The sequence below is a fragment of the Delphinapterus leucas genome, chromosome 16, assembly GCF_059928025.1.
Source record: "Delphinapterus leucas isolate spDelLeu-1000000601 "Yukka" chromosome 16, BTC_Dleu_Yukka2, whole genome shotgun sequence".
Taxonomy (NCBI): Eukaryota; Metazoa; Chordata; class Mammalia; order Artiodactyla; family Monodontidae; genus Delphinapterus; species Delphinapterus leucas.
Window position 1 is genome coordinate 39,382,030 of NC_143144.1, and position 23,131 is coordinate 39,405,160.

The 23,131-nt window shown below is 43.0% G+C and overlaps 1 long non-coding RNA gene across 2 annotated transcripts in view; it reads right to left on the reverse strand.

Moving 5' to 3' along the window:
• LOC111168767 (uncharacterized) overlaps positions 1-23,103 on the reverse strand; it is a 72,933-nt gene extending 49,830 nt beyond the window's left edge. Inside the window, exon 1 of one of the 2 annotated variants that reach the window (XR_016388097.1) lies at positions 22,546-23,103. This is a non-coding gene — a long non-coding RNA (uncharacterized LOC111168767). The remainder of the gene's footprint in view (positions 1-22,545) is intronic. The other variant, XR_004021789.2, reaches the window with a different exon arrangement.
• Between the last annotated feature and the right edge of the window lie 28 nt (positions 23,104-23,131).

Below are 23,131 nucleotides of genomic sequence, written 5' to 3' on the forward strand. Positions count from 1 at the left end.
TCCTTCTCACCAGGTGATGGGATCTGGCAACCCGCCCACTGCTCATGTCTCATGCAGTTACTGAAAGAATGGAAAGCACTAGGCTGGTTCCCCAAACCACCTGAGGTTGAATGGCATGAATTTCCTGATATGATGTGGAAAACCATATTCACTGGGGAAAACAGAAGTGTGAACTCATTTAAAAAACCAAGTTACTGTACGATATTTCAGCGGTGAGACTTGAGCAAAGCTGACCCAGCGTCTTTAAAGACTTTTGTCTCCTCATGCCCCACACCCAGCACCACTCCCCAACCTCACTCCCTGAATAAGAACAAACATGAAAACAATTCACTGTAAGCTGGGTTTGGCAGCCACCCATGGTGTGGTCCAAGAAAGAATGCATCTTGTGGATCTGCACAGGAGGAAGAGAGGAAACTGTATTAGAAACAGTATGATCTGTGCTGTTATAGATTAGAGGCCTAGACTTTGGGTGCTGACCTAGAGGGAAGAGCAGAGAAAAGATCTGTGGGAAAAAGAGGGGTCAGCTGATTTTGTTCCATGAAAGGAGAGAAAGAAAGCAATGCTGAATTCAGATGGGCCTGTGAGGGCTGCAACCATGCATCCCCTGCTACCCTCTCTTTTGGTTTATGCATGATTTTAATCAGCCTCTGCCTCTGGGGTGGGACTAACACTATGTTTTCAAGGGTCACCACTGGTTTGAAAAGAACAAAGTCTCACACCTGGCTTCGGTCTTTCTGCCCATGTCTAAGTCCCAGTTCTGGTAACGTTCCTAAAATCATAGTAATTTAGATGGGCAGCTTCAAGATCACAGTTACCTGAGAAGGTCTTTACCGCCAGCTAGTCAGATTCCTCCCATGCCATGAACAACAGGGACTACCATTTACTGAGCACTAACTGTACACCAGGCACTTAACATCCATTACCTAATTTAATTCTTAGAACAAGCCTGTGAAGGTGATGCTATTATTATCGTGCCCATTTTACAGATGAGGAAACTGAAGCTAAGATCACCTATCTAGTGGGGGTGAGGCTCAAGTGATGGCAGTCTGACTGCACAGTCCATCCTTTTGACCTCTAGGCTGGAAGTCAGCACATTCCCTGCCTTCTGACCAACTCCCAGCACCTGTGTTCTCACACGCCTTACTGATTTCTAGTCTCAATTTCTGCTTCATTATGATTCTGCTGCTTGAGTCTTGGTGACATTCATATATTCATTTATTCAACAAGGATTTATTGAGCCCTTACCATGCACTGGATGCTATGGATACAGGGATGAGAAAAACAGGCATGGTACTTGCAGTCACGGAGCTCACAATCTGGATCCTTTTACCAGGACAGCCACTAGCTGATTTTTGACCCTCACTTCTCAGACTCCATCTGACACTCAGGGCAGCGTCTCAGAGACTGACCCACAAAACCCTGTGGTTGTGTTTCCAGGTACCACTTCCAGGAGGCACACATCTATCAGCAGCTTTGTCTCAGGGCTGATGCTTACTGGGGCCTCTGAATAGTTCCTGCTCCTGGCTTCCTTATGGTGATGCTTTGCCTGATAGCTGGGATACCTTACTACTGTCTGTATACCAAGAAAATGAGTTCAATAACCAAGGCCTCTGAGGGCCGAACTCTTAGATCAAAACAGATTTATGCACAGTCACCTTACAGAGATGGACAGTTGAACTGGTTCATCTATATCTTCCTTTCTCTTGCTTCTATGGTCACAGGACTATTCTGAATGTACTAGGATTTGGTCTGTACAGGTAGGTAAGATGACGAGAAACAACTGCCTTTGAAAGAAGAGTTTATCACTGACAGCTCCCCAAGGAACAGGAGGTATGTCCTGCCACACAAGGGGGCCACATGGAGAAGCACTAGGGTCAGTCAGGAGACAGGAGGAGTGAGGGGAAAGCACGGGCAAAAGTCTTTGTTGTGGTTTTTGTGGGAAGGAATGTGTGAAGCCAGGTAAGCAGTTAAGCACGTTTAAGGTTGAATAGTCTGGGACTTCCCTGGTGGTGCAGTCATTAAGAATCCGCTAACAATGCAGGGGACACGGGTTTGATCCCTGGTCCGGGAAGATCCCACGTGCCGTGGAGCAACAAAGCAAGTGCACCACAACTACTGAGCCTGCACTTGAGAGCCCATGAGCCACAACTACAGAGCCCACATGCTGCAACTACTGAAGCCCGCGTGCCTAGAGCCCATGCTCCGCAACAAGAGAAGCCACGACAATGAGAAGCCCGTGCACCGCAATAAAGAGCAGCCCCTGCTTGCTGTGCGTAGCAACAAAGACCAAATGCAGCCAAAGATAAATAATAAATTAAAAAAAAAAAGACTGAATACTCTGAGTAGCTTAGGAGGCTCTGAGCAATAGGGATGGTCTCTAATTATCTGAAACCTGGCTCTGGGGTGATACAGGGCAGGGGAAATATTGGCTTGGTGTGTGTGAGTTCAGGAAAGGAGGTGGCTGGGGGTAGGCCCTGGATGGGTTGGTCTGCATGTCAAAGGCAGGCTCACAGGCAAGTTGGTTGCTATCTCTAGGAATTAGCTAACCCTGGGAGGAGCAGTTCCTACTCAGTGTGCAGGGCCCCAAGATGTCAAAGCATCATAAAATACAGAAAAAAGAGAAACTATTAAAACAATGACCCCAGATGGCCAATCATAAGCATTATCCCCTAGTTCCAGTGGTTGGTTCAAGGGGTGGGCATGTGACCTAAGCCAGACCCATCAGTCTTTTCCTTTACTCTCGTCATGTAAGGATGTGCTTCTGCAGCTCCTGGGAGCCAGGAAAGGCCAACTCTGAGCGAAGGAACCTAACATATGTAGAGAGAAACTGGATGGCACTTAAGTCTTATATGGTGGAGTCAGACCTAAACTAAAATCTCAGCTCTTAAACTTCCCACTCATGTGACTATGAGCTAGGTACGAAAGCTCATATGAAAGTAGAAATCTCAGAGCTGTGATAAGAATAAACACAATGGACTCCCACTTGCAAGAACACCGGAATCACAACAAACTGCTGAACAATCATCGACAGGAAGACACTGGAACTCACCAGAAAAGATACCCCACATCCAAAGACAAAGGAGAAGCCACAATGAGACGGTAGGAGGGGCGCAATCACAATAAAATCAAATCCCATAACTGCTGGGTGGGTGACTCACAAACTGGAGAACAATTATACCACAGAAGTCCACCCACTGGAGTGAATGTTCTGAGCCCCACATCAGCCTTCCCAACCTGGGGGTCCGGCAACAGGAGGAATTCCTAGAGAATCAGACTTTGAAGGCTAGAGGGATTTGATTGCAGGACTTCAACAGGACTGGGGGAAACAGAGACTCGACTCTTGGAGGGCACACACAAAGTAGTGTGCACATGGGGGCCCAGGGGAAGGAGCAGTGACCCCATAGGAGACTAAACAGGACCTACCTGCTAGTGTTGGGGGGTCTCCTGCAGAGGCAGGGGGTGGCTGTGGCTCACCGTGGGGACAAGGACACTGGTAGCAGAAGTTCTGGGAAGTACTCCTTGGCGTGAGCCCTCCCAGAGTCCTCCATAAGCCCCATCAGAGCCTGTAGGCTCCAGTGCTGGGTCACCTCAGGCCAAACAACCAACAGGGAGGGAACCCAGCCCCACCCATCAGCAGACAAGTGGATTAAAGTTTTACTGAGCTCTGCCCAGAAGAGCAACAGCCAGCTCTACCCACCAACAGTCCCTCCCATCAGGAAACTTGCACAAGCCTCTTAGATAGCCTCATCCACCAGAGGGCAGACAGCAGAAGCAAGAAGAACTGCAATCCTGCAGCCTGTGGAACAAAAACCACATTCACAGAAAGATAGACGAGATGAAAAGGCAGAGAGGGCTATGCACCAGATGAAGGAACAAGATAAAACCCCAGAAAAGCAACTAAATGAAGTGGAGAGAGGCAACCTTCCAGAAAAAGAACTCAGAATAATGATAGTGAAGATGATCCAGGACCTCTGAAAAAGAATGGAGGCAAAGATCGAAAAGATCTTTAACAAATGTTAAAGATCTTCAAGAAATGTTTAACAAAGACCTAGAAGAATTAAAGAAGAAACAAACAGAGATGAATAATAACTGAAATGAAAAATACACTGGAAGGAATCAATAGCAGAATAACTGAGGCAGAAGAACGGATAAGTGACCTGGGAGACAGAATGGTGGAATTCACTGCCACAGAACAGAATAAAGAAAAAAGAATGAAAGGAAATGAAGACAGCCTAAGAGACCTCTGGGACAACATTAAATGCAACAACATATGCATTATACGGGTCCCAGAAGGAGAAGAGAGAGAGAAAGGACCAGAGAAAATATCTGAAGAGATTATAGTCGAAAACTTCCCTAACATGGGAAAGGAAATAGCCATGCAAGTCCAGGAAGTGCAGAGTCCCATACAGGATAAACCCAAGGAGAAACACGCCAAGACACATAGTAATCAAAGTGGCAAAAATTAAAGACAAACAAAAATTAATGAAAGCAGCAAGGGAAAAGCGACAAATAACATACAAGGGAACTCCCATAAGGTTAACAGCTGATATCTCAGCAGAAACTCTACAAGCCAGAAAGGAGTGGCATGACATATGTAAAGTGATGAAAGGGAAGAACCTACAACCAAGATTTCTCTACCCAGCAAGGATCTCATTCAGATTTGATGGAGAAATCAAAAGCTTTACAGACAAACAAAAGCTAAGAGAATTCACCACCACCAAACCAGTTCTACAACAAATGCTAGAGGAACTTCTCTTAAGCTGGAAACACAAGAGATGAAAAGGACCTACAAAAACAAACCCATAACAATTAAAAAATGGTAATAGGAACATACATATTGATAATTACCTTAAATGTGAATGGATTAAATGCTCCAACCAAAAGACACAGGCTTGCTGAATGAATACAAAAACAAGACTCATTTATATGCTGCTCACAAGAGACTCACTTCAGACCTAGGGACACAGTCAGACTGAAAGTGAGGGGATGGAAAAAGATATTCCATGCAAATGGAAATCAAAAGAAAGGTGGAGTAGCAATACTCGTATCAGATAAAATAGACTTTAAACTAAAGAACGTTACAACAGACAAGGAAGAACACTACACATAATGATCAAGGGAACAATCCAAGAAGAAGATATAACAATTATAAATACATATGCACCCAACATAGGAGCACCTCAATACATAAGGCAACTGCTAACAGATATAAAAGAGGAAATCTACAGTAACACAATAATAGTGGGGGACTTTTAACACCTCACTTACACCAATGGACAGATCATCCAAACAGAAAATTAATAAGGAAACACAAGCTTTAAATGACACAACAGACCAGATTGATTTAATGGATATTTATAGGACACTCCATCCAAAAACAGCAGGTTACACTTTTTTCTCAACTGTGCACAGAACATTCTACAGGATAGGTCACATCTTGGGTCACAAATCAAACCTCAGTAAATTTAAGAAAACTGAAATCATATCAAGCATCTTTTCTGACCACAACTCTATGAGATTAGAAATTAATTACAGGGAGAAAAACATAAAATACACAAGTATGTGGAGGTTAAACAATACGTTACTAAATGACCAAGAGATCACTGAAGAAATCAGAGGAAATCAAAAGATATCTAGAGACAAATGACAATGAAAACATGAGGATCCAAAACCTATGGGATGCAGCAAAAGCAGTTCTAAGAAGGAAGTTTATAGTTATACAAGCCTACCTCAAGAAACAAGAAAAATCTCAAATAAACAATCTAACCTTGCACCTAAAGGAGCTAGAGAAAGAAGAACAAACAAAACCCAAAGTTAGCAGAAGGAAAGAATTCATAAAGATCAGAGAAGAAATAAATGAAATAGAAACAAAGAAAACAACAGCAAAGATCAATAAAATTAAAAGCTGGTTCTTTGAGAAGATAAACAAAATTGATAAACCATTAGCCAGCCTCATCAAGAAAAAGAGGGAGAGGACTCAAATCAATCATATTAGAAATGAAAAAGGAGAAGTTACAACAGACACCGCAGAAATACAAAGCATCCTAAGAGACTACTACAAGCAACTCTATGCCAATAAAATGGACAACCTGGAAGAAATGGACAAATTCTTAGAAAAGTATAACCTTCCAAGACTGAACCAGGAAGAAATAGGAAATATGAACAGACAAATCACAAGTAATGAAATTGAAACTGTGATTAAAAATCTTCCAACAAGCAAAAGTCCAGGACCAGATGGCTTCACAGGTGAATTCTATCAAACATTTAGAGAAGAGCTAACACCCATCCTTCTCAAACTCTTCCAAAAAACTGCAGAGGAAGGAACACTCCCAAACTCATTCTATGAGGCCACCATCACTCTGATACCAAAACCAGACAAAGATGCTACAAAAAAAGAAAATTACAGACCAATATCACTGGTGAATATAGATGCAAAAATCCTCAACAAAATACTAGCAAACAGAATCCAACAACACATTAAAAGGATCATACACCATGATCAAGTGGGATTTATCCCAGGGATGCAAGGATTCTTCAATATATGCAAATCAATCAATGTGATACACCATATTAACAAATTGAAGAAGAAAAACCATATGATCCTCTCAATAGATGCAGAAAAAGCTTTTGACAAAATTCAACACCCATTTATGATAAAAACTCTCCAGAAACTGGGCATAGAGGGAGCCTACCTCAACATAATAAAGGCCATATATGACAAACCCACAGCAAACATCATTCTCAATGGTGAAAAACTGAAAGCATTTCCTCTAAGATCAGGAACAAGACAAGGATGTCCACTCTCACCACTATTATTCAACATAGTTCTGAAAGTCCTAGCCATGGCAATCAGAGAAGAAAAAGAAATAAAAGGAATACAAACTGGAAAAGAAGTAAAACTGTCACTGTTTGCAGATGACATGATACTATACATAGAAATCCTAAAGATGCCACCAGAAAACTATTAGAGCTAATCAATGAATTTGGTAAAGTTGCAGGATACAAAGTTAATGCACAGAAATCTCTTGCACTCCTATACACTAATGATGAAAAATCTGAAAGAGAAATTAAGGAAACACTCCCATTTACCACTGCAACAAAAAGAATAAAATACCTAGGAATAAACCTACCTAGGGAGACAAAAGACCTGTATGCAGAAAACTATAAGACACTGATGAAAGAAATTAAAGATGATACCAACAGATGGAGAGGTATACCATGCTCTTGGATTGGAAGAATCAATAGTGTGAAAATGACTATACTACCCAAAGCAATCTACAGATTCAATGCAATCCCTATCAAATTACCAATGGCATTTTTTACATAACCAGAACAAAAAATCTTAAAATTTGTATGGAGGCACAAATGACCCCGAATAGCCAAAGTGGTCCTGAGGGAAAAAAACGGAGCTGGAGGAATCAGACTCCCTGACTTCAGACTATACTACAAAGCTACAGTAATTAAGACAACATGGTACTGGCACAAAAACAGAAATACAGATCAGTGGAACAGGATAGAAAGCCCAGAGATAAAACCATGCACCTATGGTCAACTAATCTATGACAAAGGAGGCAAGGATATACAATGGGGAAAAGACAGCCTCTTCAATAAGTGGTGCTGGGAAAACTGGACAGCTACATTTAAAGTATGAGATTAGAACACTCCCTAACACCATACACAAAAATAATCTCAAAATGGATTAGAGACCTAAATGTAAGACCAGACACTATAAAACTCTTAGAGGAAAACATAGAAAGAACACTCTTCGACATAAATCACAGCAAGATACTCTTTGATCCACCTCCTAGAGTAATGGAAATAAAAACAAAAATAAACAAATGGGACCTCATGAAACTTAAAAGCTTCTGCAAAGCAAAGGAAACTACAAACAAGACGAAAAGACAACGCTCAGAATGGGAAAAAATGTTTGCAAATGAATCATCGGACAAAGGATTAATCTCCAAAATATATAAACAGCTCATGCAGCTCAATATTAAAAAAACAAATAACCCAATCTAAAAATGGGCAGAAGACCTAAATAGACATTTCTCCTAAGAGGACATACAGATGGCCAAGAAGCACATGAAAAGCTGCTCAACATCACTAATTATTAGAGAAATGCAAATCAAAACTACAGTGAGGTATCACCTCACACCAGTTAGAATGGGCATCATCAGAAAATCTACAGACAACAAATGCTGGAGAGGGTGTGGAGAAAAGGGAACCCTCTTGCACTGTTGGTGGGAATGTAAATTGATACAGCCACTATGGAGAACAGTATGGAGGTTCCTTAAAAAACTAAAAATAGAATTACCATATGATCCAGCAATCCCACTACTAGGCATATACCCAGAGAAAATCATAATTCAAAAAGACACATGCGCCCCAATGTTCATTGCAGCACTATTTACAATAGCCAGGTCATGGAAGCAACCTAAATGTCCATCGACAGACGAATGGATAAAGAAGATGTGGTACATATATACAATGGAATATTACTCAGCCATAAAAAGTAACGAAATTGGGTCATTTGTAGAGATGTGAATGAATCTAGAGACTGTCATACAGAGTGAAGTAAGTCAGAAAGAGAAAAACAAATATCGCATATTAACGCATATATGTGGAACCTAGAAAAATGGTATGGATGAACCGGTTTGCAGGGCAGAAGTTGAGACACAGATGTAGAGAACAAACGTATGGACACCAAGGGGGGAAAGCAGCAGTGGGTGGTGGTGGTGGTGGTGTGATGGGACATTGGGATTGACATGTATACACTGATGTGTATAAAATGGATGAATAATAAGAACCTGCTGTATAAAAAAATAAAATTTAAAAATTCAAAAAAAGAATAAACACAGTGTACTATAGTTATTTTCATGTAAGTACTCCATTAGTGGCAAAATTCTCAGTTGTGATTTAAGGCGTTTAATTATCAGCACATGGGATTTTCTGTGAAGTTAGAGCCCCTCTGGGTGGAATTTTTAGCCCCTTTAATCTTCCCCCATTGTCTTGTTTTCGTGGTAACCTTTCAGCAGGGGTAAGGTGCCACATATAAAGCACTGAACCCTGTGATAGGCACATAGTAGGTGCTTTAGAAATGTTGGCTGACCAGGACTTTCCTATCTTTGGGGAGAGGACTGTCCTTGTGGAGGGGATGGAGGCTTTGGGTTACCACAAATCCAAGACCACCCATGCTTCCATTTCTCATGTACATCCATTAATACATTGACTTTCTGATTTTTATTTTAAAAAATATCACTTCTCCTTGACACTCTCCTTCTGACCACACAACCTGAAATCTTCCTCCCAGGCAGTCCTAGCTTCATACTCCTGGAAGACAGGGGCCATGTATATTAATACTACTCAATTCTGCCTTCGTAACACAAAAGCAGCTGTAGGCAATATATCAATTCATGGGTGTGGCTGTGTCCCAATAAAGCTTTATTTATAAAGACCGGTGGCAGGCTAGATTGGGTTCCTTGGCCACAGTTTGCCAACTTCTGCTCGAGGTGGTGTTAGGCATGAAGTGGGCAGAACCTGAGCCCCAGCTCACTGACATGAGCTGTGAAAGCCACCAAGAGGTGATGCTCCTGGATAAACAGAAGTTCGTAGCCAAGATGGCAATGGTGCGAAATCCTTCCTCCCATCCTACCCTTGAGTGTCATCGAGTTGGGAAGAGGATTAAACTGAAAAGACTGGCATCACACAGTAAGAGGAGGGACTTACCCAGAGCACGGAAGCTTCATTCTAAGAGATGCATCTGTCTGGGCATTACGAGCTTGATAAATTCATATAAGATTCCGCAAATCAGACTAGTCTCTCCTCTGCATTTTCCCAGACTGCATTTCCAAAGGGACACAACCAAAAAGGTGGCCTCGAGAACAGTAGCATATTTAAGAATGCATGTCTATTCTACTGATATTTCTTCAGGCAATTACATGTAGTTATGCCTGTGTAACCAGGAGCTTGCTTTTTTTTGAAAAAGAGTGAATGAAACTCAGGACTTCTCAGAAGTCTAAGATATGGAAGAAACTAACATGACTAGAGAGCTTAGCTCTTGTTGGGAAACAGGAAGCCTCTGTCCCATCCATGCTAGACGGTGGGGGGAGGGATGGCGATCCATCCTCAGACATAACAACTGATCCTTTGCTGGATGCGCAAGATCACAAGACCAACTTCCTTCTTCGTGACTGAAAAATGTTCAGCTTCCCAGATTACAGCATAATCCCTCCAGGGCAGGGACAGTAGGACACCCTTACCCTGTGTCCCTATAGGTTAAAGTAATAATCTTTACTAACATTTAAGGAGCAATTATTTTGTGCCAGGCACTACCAAAGTGCTTTAAGGCCGTTCTCATTTAACAACCTCACAACTCATGCCTTGGGACCATTTATCATTACTATTCCATATTGATAGATAATAGAACTGGGGATAAAGAGGTTGAGTAACTTGGCCCAAATCATGCAGCTACAAGTGTGGAGTCCAGATTTGGACCCAGGGATCCCAGCTCCAGAGACACTGCTCTTAACTTCTATCTATACTGCTTCTAATAATGCAACCAATACAGGTGATCAGTAAACTTTTGGGGTGGATGACAGTAGTGACTTGGAGAGATGGGGAACAGAGGAGGAGGTCTGGGTTGAAGCTAAGCCAAACTGTGCATGATTGCCAGTGAGCCCACTCTGCGCTTTCTCCTGGGTGGGGAACACAGGACTGTCTTGAGGGCTCTGCACCGAAGCCCGGCTCTAAGAGGGCGGCTGCTACTGGAGGAGCTGCAAGAAGGCACGTCTGCAGCTTGTAAAGGCCTTCCTTCAATCGCCTGAGCTGGGAGGCGCGGGAGATGTGCCACAGCTGGGATCAGTGCTCTCTCTGACCCTCCCAGAGCCTTCCCTAAAGGGCCAGGGTAGAGAAGATGGCCCCAGGGCAGCCCCCATCCCCCCAACCCCCAATCTCCTCAAGATCCTGACTCTGGGAATGCAGGGGCCAGGCCTTCCTAATTTCTCAGTGATTGAGGTGAAGACGAGGGGCAGCTGAGCAGGAGGAGAGGGAAGAGGCACTATCAAGCTGGGGCTAGACATGATAGCTTTGTTCATTAGACCACTTGGTTTTTCCTTCCTCAATACCCAGATTATTTTGATTTTTCTTTCTTTTTTTTCTTAAAATGTTTTTGATTCAGAAGCTATTTTAATCTCTGTTTTTCTTCTCTAACACTGGCGTTTGGGAGTAAGAAATGTAGTCCAATTACAGTTTTGATTGCATCCCATGATATATGGGGAAGACTGCACTTCTACTGTCTTTTGATACATTGTGTACTTGGTTTCTTCTTTCACAAACAGCTATTTAATAGTTTTTGAGCAATTGGATAGCTTTTAATTAGCTCAGCATTCTACACCTCCAAAGTCCTTATATCATGTTATGAGAATGTCGTGGGCAATTAAGTCTGATTGCTTTTTTTATGAGAATATTTTTCAAACAGACCCTATATATCTTTGTAAAAGACCTCTGTACTCTTGAAATATATTTTATCCTTCACTTTTAAAATTTTTCTTAAAAATTCTATTAAATCTCTCCCAATGAAGTGTGGAACAAAGCTGTTTCATTTATTCTGCTGATCAAACATTTAATTTACTTATCATTGCTTTCTCTGTCTAACATACTCTGATAACAGGGTGCAAAGATTCTGTACATGCAATTATTTCCAAGAGTCAGAGAACCTGTACTCAGATCCTGGTTTATCTTTAAGCTGCTGTATCACTTTGGCCCAAATCACTTGACATCTCTGGACCTAGGTTTCCCTTTTTTATAACATGTAGAGTTGAATTAAAACTTTCAAAACTGTCTTTTGACAATATCATTCTAGGACAGCTTTCAGTGAGGCTTTACCACCAGGACCATCTTTCCCCTTCCTTTACTGCTCCAAGGTAACCCTTTTAACCAGATTTCACCTGATGAAGGGAAGGAAAGATCAAATAGACCCTGAGAATCACTACACTGTCCTTGGAAGGAAAAGGAATTACTTGTTCTGCCTGCACACACACACACACACACACACAAACAACATATAGGATGCCTGAATGTGAACTTTTTAATAATCAATTGTAATGTACCGATGAGAAAATTTTTATTCTGAGCAACCAGCAAGTATTTGGTAAAGGGATTTTTCCTTTTACTTAAGGGCAAATATCAAGAGACCACAAGCCTAGGGGGGACCCTGGCCACCTTCTATCTCCCTAGCCTTGGAACGGATACAATGGAACAATCGCAGAGAAATGCCAGCCTCAGAGGGAATAAACTTAGAATCTTCAACTTCCACAGCCTGGCTGTCACCACAGTATATCGGTCAGATTTCACTCAAGTCACTGCCGGGAAAGACCCAGACACCTGGCTAGGATCAAGGTTCTGCAGGCATCTGAAAATCAACTATTTCTTCATGGACTGAGGATGTCGGAACCAAATAATATGGATTGGCTTCAGCATATAACACACATCTACTATGAAAACATCCAAGAACAACTGTTCAACGTACATACAGTGTGCAAGAAAAATGAGCATTCCCTGGATTGGACTCAATCACAGTGGGCCAGCCACACCGGGAATTCCAACTGAAATCCTTGACTTCAGGCCCTCTGAGATCTCCAGCATGTCAGACCATGCTCTGGTTCACCCAGAGCTGATAAAAATTACAGGTGGAATTTCAACCACCAAGCTGGGAATAACATTTCAACACCCTCTCTTCAGTTCAGATGTCCCCTCCAAGAAGCTCTTTACCTGCAGCAAAAAGTGACCAGTCTGCTGATCGAGGCAGGGACTGAGAGAAACGGGGTGCTTCCCCTGAGCCCATCAACAGGTGAATTTAAAACGTGGGGAAAGACACAGAACTGAAGAGGAAGTGGCGGCAAAGGAGCCCTGGGAAAGAAAGAGGTTCCCTGGACTGGAACGTTCCCTTGGAAAACGTAGGCGACAAAAAACAACAACAACAAAAAAGACCAAAACTGCTGAGATTTTACCCATGTCATCCCCTTTCCTGGACTGAAATTTTCTCTTTTCCAAATATGAAAATCCTATTTGGAACCCCAGTTTACGCTCCATCTCTATAAGCCTTTCCCAAACCCATCCACCCCACAAAAACTGCTCCATTCTCTAAACTCAGCCGGTGTCTCGTTTCACTCTAACAATAATGCTCATGCTGTCTTCTGGCATCTCACATCCTTGTTTTGTGACATCATGTAATTATTCCACTATTATTCAGCTTTTCACATACTCATACCTCGATTTCTAAACTTGATTTTAACCTTCCTTCCTGAAAGTGAACTCCATGATCATTTTAGCTTTTTCCTCTAAGGCAGCTGTTTCATACATGCTAATTGATAAAGGAAGGAAAGAGGAGGGGAAGGTAACAGTACAAAAGTGTTCCCTGGTAGCACAAGGGTGGACCTGTCCTGACAGAAAGGGCAACAAAATTCCATGCAAACTAAGTACCAACAGCACCCAGCAGACACCTAAACATGCCTGTTGAATGGAAGGGAGGGAGGGAGGGAGGGAGGGAGGGAGGGAGGGAGGGAGGGAGGGAGGGAGGGAGGGAGGAAAAATTAGAGGAAATGATAAAGGGAAGTAAGTGAGGAGGGGAAAGAAAAAGAGGGAAGGATAGAGGGAGAAAGGGAGGGAAGGAGGAGAGAAGAATGGAAGAAAGGATGGATGGAAAGAAAGATGGATGGAAAGACGGACAAAGGGGTAGAAGGAAGGAGGAGTGGAAAAAAGGGGAAAGAAAACACAGGATACAGGCCCCAGATGGCTGAGGTGCATATCAAAGGAATGATTTCAGTAAGCCCAGACTCTTGCATCTTCCCATACACTGAAAAGCTCTAAATTCCTTAACTTGAGATACCTGGTTTTCTTTAGTTAACAATAACCTTTTGACGTTCTGACTACCTGCCCTTTGTTATAAAACTTCTATATAACGCAGCTCCCCTCCTCCTCTCCCTGGAGCAGTTTCTCAGAGTTCACTGAAACGCTGTCTGCTCCGCTGCAGTCCTCATTCTGCCCCAAATAAAACTTAACTCCCAACTCTCATGTTGTGCTTTTTTTTTAAGTCAAGAGTTACGGCGACCACGAATAAGGGACCCAGAGTGGACTTCTCTCCTTCGCCTGAACTCTAAGAGGAAACGGAGCCTTGGTACCAGTAGCGGCCCCTTGTGCCCATCTGCCTCCTTGGAGAGTCCAGACGAATTTGGGTAAGTCTCTCCTGGTTCTTGGATCTCCTGTGTTGGTTGATGAATCTGAGTTTTATTTGGTGGTGTATAGCAGGTACCTGCCCCCACCCAGCTGAAAGATACTGGGGTGGTGGTGGTGGGGGCCTGGTTGAGATACCAGGGTTTGCTCAGTTGTAGGAGACTGAGTGGTCTTGGCTGAGTGGTTAGGTAAGAGGCTGATCTGATGCTTTTCCTCAATTTTGCTGCCTTAATAGAATTTGTCAGGGTAAAAGTAAAGATATTACATGAGAGCGTTGCTCTGAAAAAAAGGAACAAGACTCCTCCCAGCTGGTTACGGCTTTGAGAAACTTAATGGGAGTGGTGGATGCAGAGTCCTCATGCCATGCAGTGGTCCCATAGGAGAAACCTATTACAGGGAAGGGTGAACCATCCTGGGTGCTTACGTATACACCCTGGACCTTGGTAGAACTTAGAGCCTTGGCTAAGGAATTTTCCGATCTGAGTCGGGATCCATTGGGATTTGCTAAGAAATCTGAGTTAACCATCCAGACCTATGAGCCTCTATATCAATCAGTATTTACTTAATTGGAAGTTAAAGGAAATCACATCCTAAAAATGACGAGGCTCTTATATTGCATACGCAGTTAAGTTAAATTAAGGTTAAAAAGCTGGCTTGATAAAATATCTTTTCAGAATTCTGACTTTTAAACAAAGGCCTTCTGGGGGAAACCTGCATTTCTCTTCCTGTGTCTTTGAGATGTAAATGTTCTATCTGATCTTCCTAGGACTTTCCGTGTATGTCTGTGTTTTGAAAACTTGACCTCTGCCATACTATTTTTTTTTTTTTTTTTGCGGTACGCGGGCCTCTCACTGCTGTGGCCTCTCCTGTTGCAGAGTACGGGCTCCGGACGCGCAGGCTCAGTGGCCATGGCTCACGGGCCCAGCCGCTCCACGGCATGTGGGATCTTCCCGGACCGGGACACGCCACCAGGGAAGCCCTGCCATACTATTTTTGAGAGTAAACTTTCTGGATTTTACTTAGGTTACACCCTCCCCATCTCTCTTATGAGGAAGCCTCTTGCGTCTTAATGGTTTAAATCACTATAAATACATATACTTTATTAATGGCCAAATGATGGAATCCTTTTAAAATTGGAGAAACAAATTGGTCGATCTACAGTGCTCTCATTATAAACAGCTGTTTTACTGGTACCTATAAAAACAAATCACATTAAAGGTGGAAAAAAGAAATATATCTAATGATCACCTAAGAACTTCTTTAGTTTAAAACAAGTAAGAAAAACTGGTGTGGGAAGCTTCATTTGTGGTCTTTGCCTTCCCTCGATGGGTCTCACAGATGCTAATAGAATCATTAGAATAATTAATGTTAACAGTAAAAATCCTATAAGGAAAGTCTAGATACTATTTCCAACAAGGTAGAAATTTTAAAGGAATTCTCTCAAATGAATAAAGAAATCTTTAGATGGTTATTTAAAATGGGATAAATAAAATGGACACTGATGTGACTTAAACACAAGGTTTTGATATTACACTACCTAAGGTTAAATGGGCCAAAGGGACCTCCTACTGGTCCCCAACATTAAAAGCCAAACACGTCTGTTCTATTTACCCCAGCTTTAAAATATATTTAACAGGCTAAAAAAAATTTTTTTACACTGAGATACCTGACCAGCAATTACTTGGGACAACAGTTAGGCCAAAGGGTCTAAGTTCCTTGCATCAACCTCACTCTGGGGATCCCAGAATAGAAAAAGATAAAATGGACAGGGAACAAAAAGAAAAACTTCTAGAATTCCTCCTGTAAGCTTGTTGATTGGCTCTTGATGAAAAGTAAAGTTAAAGGTATAAAGTTGATGGAATTGAGATGAAAGTATATAAAATTGGTATATTTAAATGGGCTTTATATAAGATGGCTACATCTCTTTTGTTTAATTATATTGTGGAATAGTCATGTCTCACTGGGAAATACTTCCCCTACATGGTATTATAAGACAACGCATATAAATCTGCCCCTCAGGAAATATTAATTGAACATACTAAAAGACACCAACAGGGTTACCTGAACCATACAAGTAGGTAAAACTGGGAACTAACATTCAACGGCTAAGAAAAATAAAAATAGTGATTTTGCTCTGGGTTTAACCTGTAAACTCAGAAAGGTCTTTGCTGAATGCCTTATACAAACCTTTGAAGGCATGATAAATTAAACTCTAAAGTTCTAGAACACAGAACTTGTAATTTCCAGTTTAATTAGAAATCTTGTCACTGATAAAATCTTTTAGTATCATTTAGGTGACAGACCTGTTCTTTGGGAAACTAAATCAACTGTCTTTCCCTTGCAAATCTCTTACAAAGCAGAAATGTAAATACAGGCCACAAGGACCTGAGACTGAGCCTAATAAGCTCAATCAGACAAGACCTGAAATCAAGGGAAAAAAATGACAAAGTGGCAGTTATAAAATTCAAACCGCTGGGAATGCTCCCTCAGCCAAACTTTACAAATAGTAAAGCCTTAGTCATATAAACAAGCAACTTTAATGTATTCCAACTGTCCTTTGTAAACTAGTAAGTTTATATTGTAATACCTAATTCATAACTAAGGTTTTTTTTTCTTTTAAATGAAGCCATGAGATCTCTAGTTTTGCCTGTTTATGTCTGTGTACACATTATACATGTGAGATATCTCCACCTCTGGAAAGTTTTATCAAAATTGAACTTATAAAGAGCTCTATTTAAATTTTTAAAAAGCGCTTACAAATAAAGAAACCGGCCAAAATGACTTTCAGGTTCACGTAAACCGGGAAATATTCAATATTAAGTTGATATCTGGTATTAAAGTTTGTTTGTGGATCTAATTAATACAGACATACCGTTAGAGTCATCAACATTAAGCGTAATACTTTATTGTACCTAGGTTTAATAGAAGTCAAATAAGACCTTATCATACCTGCTGCAAGAAAAACAGCTTGATAACACTTTAAATAACACTTTAAATGTAAATAAAAGCTTTGGGGTAAACTCTTTAAAAATATATTTTAGATATGTCTACTTAAAATTATCCCTTCAGATATTTGATAACTTAAAGTTCTAGAGTTGTGCTAATTTAAGTTATGGAAGTTTATTGAATAGCTAATTTCCAAAAAAAAAAAAAAGATACTGAGACATCAATTACTAAGTAGAGAAACTAAAGGTATTGAGGACTATTAATTAAAATGTTTGCTGCCACCCTGAGATGTCCTCTATAAGAAAACAAATGTTTTTAGAAATTATCACTGGTATTTATGCTCACCAATCTACAGAATGCTAATGTAAAAGACAGTTCATAATTGCTTACTTCTTAACTTTCACTAGAAATTAAGGTTTTTAAGAGTTGAGGATTCTAATTTAAACATGTAATTAAAGCTGATAGGAATAATACAGAAATATTTCAGTGTACAGTAGGAAAGTAGAATGTGTGTTTCCAGTAAAGAAGATATGAGGAATGGAATTAAATTTTATTGAGGGAAAAGGAAGAAAGTATATATTAGGGCTGGTTGGTTTATTTGGATAGAAAAAATAAGGGACAGGCTGATATGAATACAGATAATGAAAGGTTGTGGAAAAGAAACCCTGAGGAAAAAAAGTTTTATGCATGGTCAGGATTAACTAAATTTAGATTGAAGTTAACTAAGTAAATAGATTTTGTTAAGTAAACTGGTACAAGACTGGAATTTGAACAAAGTTTCTTAGAGTGCTCATTTTTGATAACAGATTGTGTGAGTTTCTGTTCCCTTAACTAATCTTTTTGTGACTTTGGTTAAATGAATAAGTATTGTTTCACAATGACCTGCTGTGTTTTAAAATCTTTTTGATATTTTTAACAAACTTCCCAAATATTAAAATCCAACTAAAGTTCTTTTTAGCCTCCAGCTGACTCTGGGATGCTTTGAAGGAACATCTCTGAGACATCTTAGAGAGGAATTTTTTTTTTTAATCTTTATTGGAGTATAATTGCTTTACAATGGTGTGTTAGTTTCTGCTTTATAACAAAGTGAATCAGCTATACATATACATATATCCCCATATCGCCTCCCTCTTGCGTCTCCCTCCCACGCTCCCTATCCCACCCCTCTAGGTGGTCACAAAGCACCAAGCACCGAGCTGATCTCCCTGTGCTATGCGGCTGCTTCCCACTAGCTATTTTACATTTGGTAGTATACGTAAGTCCATGCCACTCTCTCACTTCGTCCCAGCTTACCCTTCCCCCTCCACGTGTCCTCAAGTCCATTCTCTATGTCTGCGTCTTTATTCCTGTCCTGCCCCTAAGGTTCTTCAGAACCTTTAGAGAGGAATGTTAAATTAAGTTTATTTGGTATGTTTAATTACTTCAGAAACATTGTCAAGTGATTGGAGACGAACCTTAGGTTATAGTGTATGGATAAATGTCATTAATATAGATATTCCAAAATTTATATGGAATTCCTAACATCTGATATGCCCTGATACAACGTTATCAGTCATAATTCTAATTATTCTAAAATGTTATATGTCACGGAAATATCCAAGTCTCCTACTAATTGCATTGTACTCAAATCTTTAACCATGCTATTTTAAGTTTTGTCCTGATGCTTTTACAGAATGAAGATTTTCAAGAAGACTCATAAAAAGAACTTTTTTTTTTAACAAACATAAGTTTCTGATGGCCTTTAGATAATACCACTGAACTATGTAACAAATGATGGAAAACCTGATTACTTCATCCAGATCAACAGGAATCCATTACATGGGGCTGAATGAACTGATGAATATGATTTATAACTTCATGACTTTGGGAAATATACTAGCTTTAATATTGTTTTTCCAGAAAAACCTTTTCTCTTATGCTATGACCTACAAGTTGATAAAGTATACCCTTGTAAACAAAGATAAAACATTTATCTTTTTCGCTCTACCTGATCCTGCCAGAATTTGGCTTTTCCAGCTGGCTCTCCTATGGACTTGATGGTTTATTGCACTGGATTACAACTAGTTATACTAAGCATTGTTTTAATTTGTTCTTTGTTTCTAAATTGTTTATAATTGTGTCTCCCTGCTGCACTATGACTCTGTCAATATTACTAGCTGCATTACTTATATCCTGTCTATTTTTTTTCTTTTTTGCGGTACGCGGGCCTCTCACTGCTGTGGCCTCTCCCGTTGTGGAGCACAGGCTCTGGACGCGCAGGCTCAGCGGCCATGGCTCACGGGCCCAGCCGCTCCGCGGCATGTGGGATCATCCCGGACCGGGGCATGAACCCGCGTCCCCTGCATCGGCAGGCGGACTCTCAACCACTGCGCCACCAGGGAACCACCATATCCTGTCTATTTTATAAGATTGTTGTCTCTTACAGTACTCAATGATAGTAACCAGGCTATTAGCCTACTGAATTCTGAGGTCTAAATGATGGGAAAAGCAGTGCTACAAAATTGCACGGCTCTTGACATCCTTACAGCATCTCAGGGAGGCACCTGTGCCATAATTTAAACTGAATGCTGTGTTTTCATACCTGATGAATCCTCTAATACAACATGTTTAATGAACCATATGAAAAATCAGATTTCTGCCTTAAGTGACCCACTCCCAAATCCTGACGACCTCTTAGAAAACTGGTTTGGCGTGGGACGCTCTTGGCTTAAATATTTACTCATAACTCTATTAATATTATTAACTATATTATTTGTATTTTGCCTGTTTTACAGGGTCGTTTTCTGTATTACCAAATGTGTGACTGAGCCTCTAACAAAAATAATGATGACTAGGCGGCTTGAAACAGTCGATCAAATAAATAGTTCTGTATACGATCAGTGATTGTAATAGTGCAACTCTAGATATGGGAAGATTCAACAAGGGAAAACATTTCCTGGATCATAATAGGTTAGTAAGACAAAGGATCCAGAAAATCTTTAATCTGATGATTAAACAGGGCCTAATCTGAAAATTAACACCTGGAGTGGTATATCAACAAGAATTTTCACCTGATCTGGGATGAACCTCCCAGCGCTGTGGGACAAAATTTGGTCATGAAATGTCTCCCAAACATTGGTCTAATTTCCGACCAAGAGGAGGGACTGATAAATGGAATATTTATAAATGTAATGGAATATTTATAAATGGAATTTCCTGCCATATCACTAAACAAAGGATGTCATAGTCATCAACGATTGCAGCCCTCCAACGTGAGCCAGTGAGCCCTGAGGGAACTCAGGGCTGAAAAGAATACCTGCCATTTAGTAGCCAACTGACTGCAGCCACTCCCTACGGTGAGCCCTGAGGAAACTCGGGATGTGAAAGCACAGGATACAGGCCCCAGATGGCTGAGGTGCATATCAAAGGAATGATTTCAGTAAGCCCAGACTCTTGCATCTTCCCATACACTGAAAAGTGCTAAATTCCTTAATTTGAGATACCTGGTTTTCTTTAGTTAACAATAACCTTTTGACGTTCTGACTACCTGCCCTTTGTTATAAAACTTCTATATAACCCGGCTCCCCTCCTCGTCTCCCCGGAGCAGTTTCTCAGAGTTCACTGAAACGCTGTCTGCTGGGCTGCAGTCCTCATTTTGCCCCAAATAACTCGCAACTCTTATGTTGTGTTTTTTTTTAAGTCAACACTGCCATTTCTTGATTACAGAAAATAGGCTTCATTCAGTCTCCATTACTTTCCCTGTGTTCCAACCAGCAGGTTCAAACAGTTGCTAATTAGGGGAGGGGGATGCGGAGACTAGGGAGGAACTGCCAAAAGAAACAATAGTGCAGCCTTGGGGTAGGGTCCTGGTTCCCCCTCAAGGGACGTGCAAAACAATACCTTTGAGCTGTTTTGCAGATACTGAAACCCCAGCCAGGTGGGAGAAGTTAACTGCATGCTTCCCACAAGCACGTAGACCTCAGGCCACCAGGTGGAACCAGAAGGTTGATGATGCTGCCTCCCACTTACCTCACCACCAACCCAATCAGAAAAACGTCCACAAGCTGATCATGCCCTCTTCGAACCATTACTAATAAAACTCTTCACTACCCCCTCCCTGTTGGGACGCATAGTTTTTGAGGGCACTAGCCCGCTGTGGCCGCCTTTGCCTGGCAAAGCAATAAAGGCCAGTTTGCTTCACTGGTCAGCACCCACCATCTCCTTCGAGTGCCCCCGGTCCAGGGATGCCAGCTCCCACAAAGCTACGCCTCATGACCCAGGGCTTGGAGCTCTGGGGGACGTCTGGGCAAAAGCCTGGGCACTCCTGGTGCAGCGGGAGGCCATCTCCTCTTACTTGTGACAAGGCAGCACATAACGCAGCCCACTGGCTTCCTGGGCAGCCCATTAGGGAATCAGGGATCCTGGGCTCCGAGGGGTCGGGGCGGGGAGCGCCTCTGAGGACACGCACTGGCGCGCATGCAATGCTTCCCTCACTGCCTACCACCGACCCCCCCTGCAGCCCTCACCCCTCCTGCACCCCCTCCTCCATGCACCCCCAAGGACCTGGAAGGCGGCAGTAAGGGGTGGGGGGAACTAGAGCCTTAAAGCCCACCCGCGTCCTTCAAGGCGAGGGAGGAACGCATCTTCCTAACAGTACTTCTCTCAGGGATCAGCCTGAAAGCAAGGACCCTGTGAGGCCCTCCTGGACACAAAAGCCTTTCTGTGTCTCCCGTTTCTGGTTTGTAGGAAGTAGGCGTCATTCAGCCCCGAGTTCCAAACAGCAGGTTCAAACATTTGCAAATCAGGGAAGGGAGGGGGAGGGATGCGCAAACAAGGGAGAAGCAATCCAGAAACAATGTGCAGCCTTGGGGCTGGGTCCAGGTTCCTCCTCAAGGAAAATACAAAGCAAGATCTTTGAGTTCTTCAAGGGACCTACGAGCCAATGGATGAGTTTCGAGCCCGGGGATGAGTTGTCAACCCGAGAGCCCAAGGCTCAATCAAATACTGGAACCTACTGTAAGAGTGGGGGGAATGGTTAGGAGGCTGAGTCCCACTGCAGCGGCTCCAGCCCTGGGACACCGCACATCCCCGCCCCCCCCACTTCCCCTGGCTCAGTAGGTGGGGCGCTGCGACCGCAGCTGGGACGCTGAGACTGCGCCTCCCCCTCCCCATTCCCCTCAGGAGGCGCAGGTTGGACCTCTCCCCACTCCCGCCGGCCCCGGTGAGCCGGGTGGAAGGCAGGAGCTAGACGGGGGAACCTGGACCAAGACGCTGCCCCCAGCTCTTCCTTAAACAGCAGCGACGGCTCCGAGCGAACGCGAACACGTGGGACTCAAAAGTTGGTCTCCCGCAGCAGCCCAGGAACGCGGTACTGGGTCCGCCCCTACTTACCAGGCGCGGGGCCCCGAGGGCGGACTGGGCTTCGGCTGGCGGGGTCCAGCCCGAGTGCGGCGGCGGTGCGGCCGCGGGCGAGGTCGAGGGTCGCGCCGCCCTCCCCTCGGGCTCCGGGGCAGCGCAGCGGCGGCAGAGAGAAGAGACGCCAAGCCGGGAGTTCGGGCTCCGCGGGGACCCGGGCTTCACTCTAGGCGTCGGGGGTGGGTCCGCTCGGCCCTAAGTCTCTAGAGGAGGGGGGCGGGGGCGGCGGAGAGTGTGGGGAGCTAAAAGGAGGAAGCGGGGCCAGAGCCGGCGGCGGGGCACCAGGCCTCCGCAAAGAGTTTCCACCTTATGAAGATCCGCTGGCCACGCAGCCCACGCGTCGCCCACGCGCCGCCTGCTCCTATGCTTTGGCGCGAGCGCCCCCTGGGGGCCGGGAGGAAGGCGGGCAGGGAGCGGAGTGCACCGCCCGGCCCCTCCGTGCCCCGCCCTCCGGGTGTCCCGAAGCGGGCGGTCCGGACTGGGGTAGGCCCGCCTTGGCAGCAGACCTGGCTCCTGGCTATGCCCCATCGCTCACCTGCAGCTCCTGGGGACACGTCTCCTC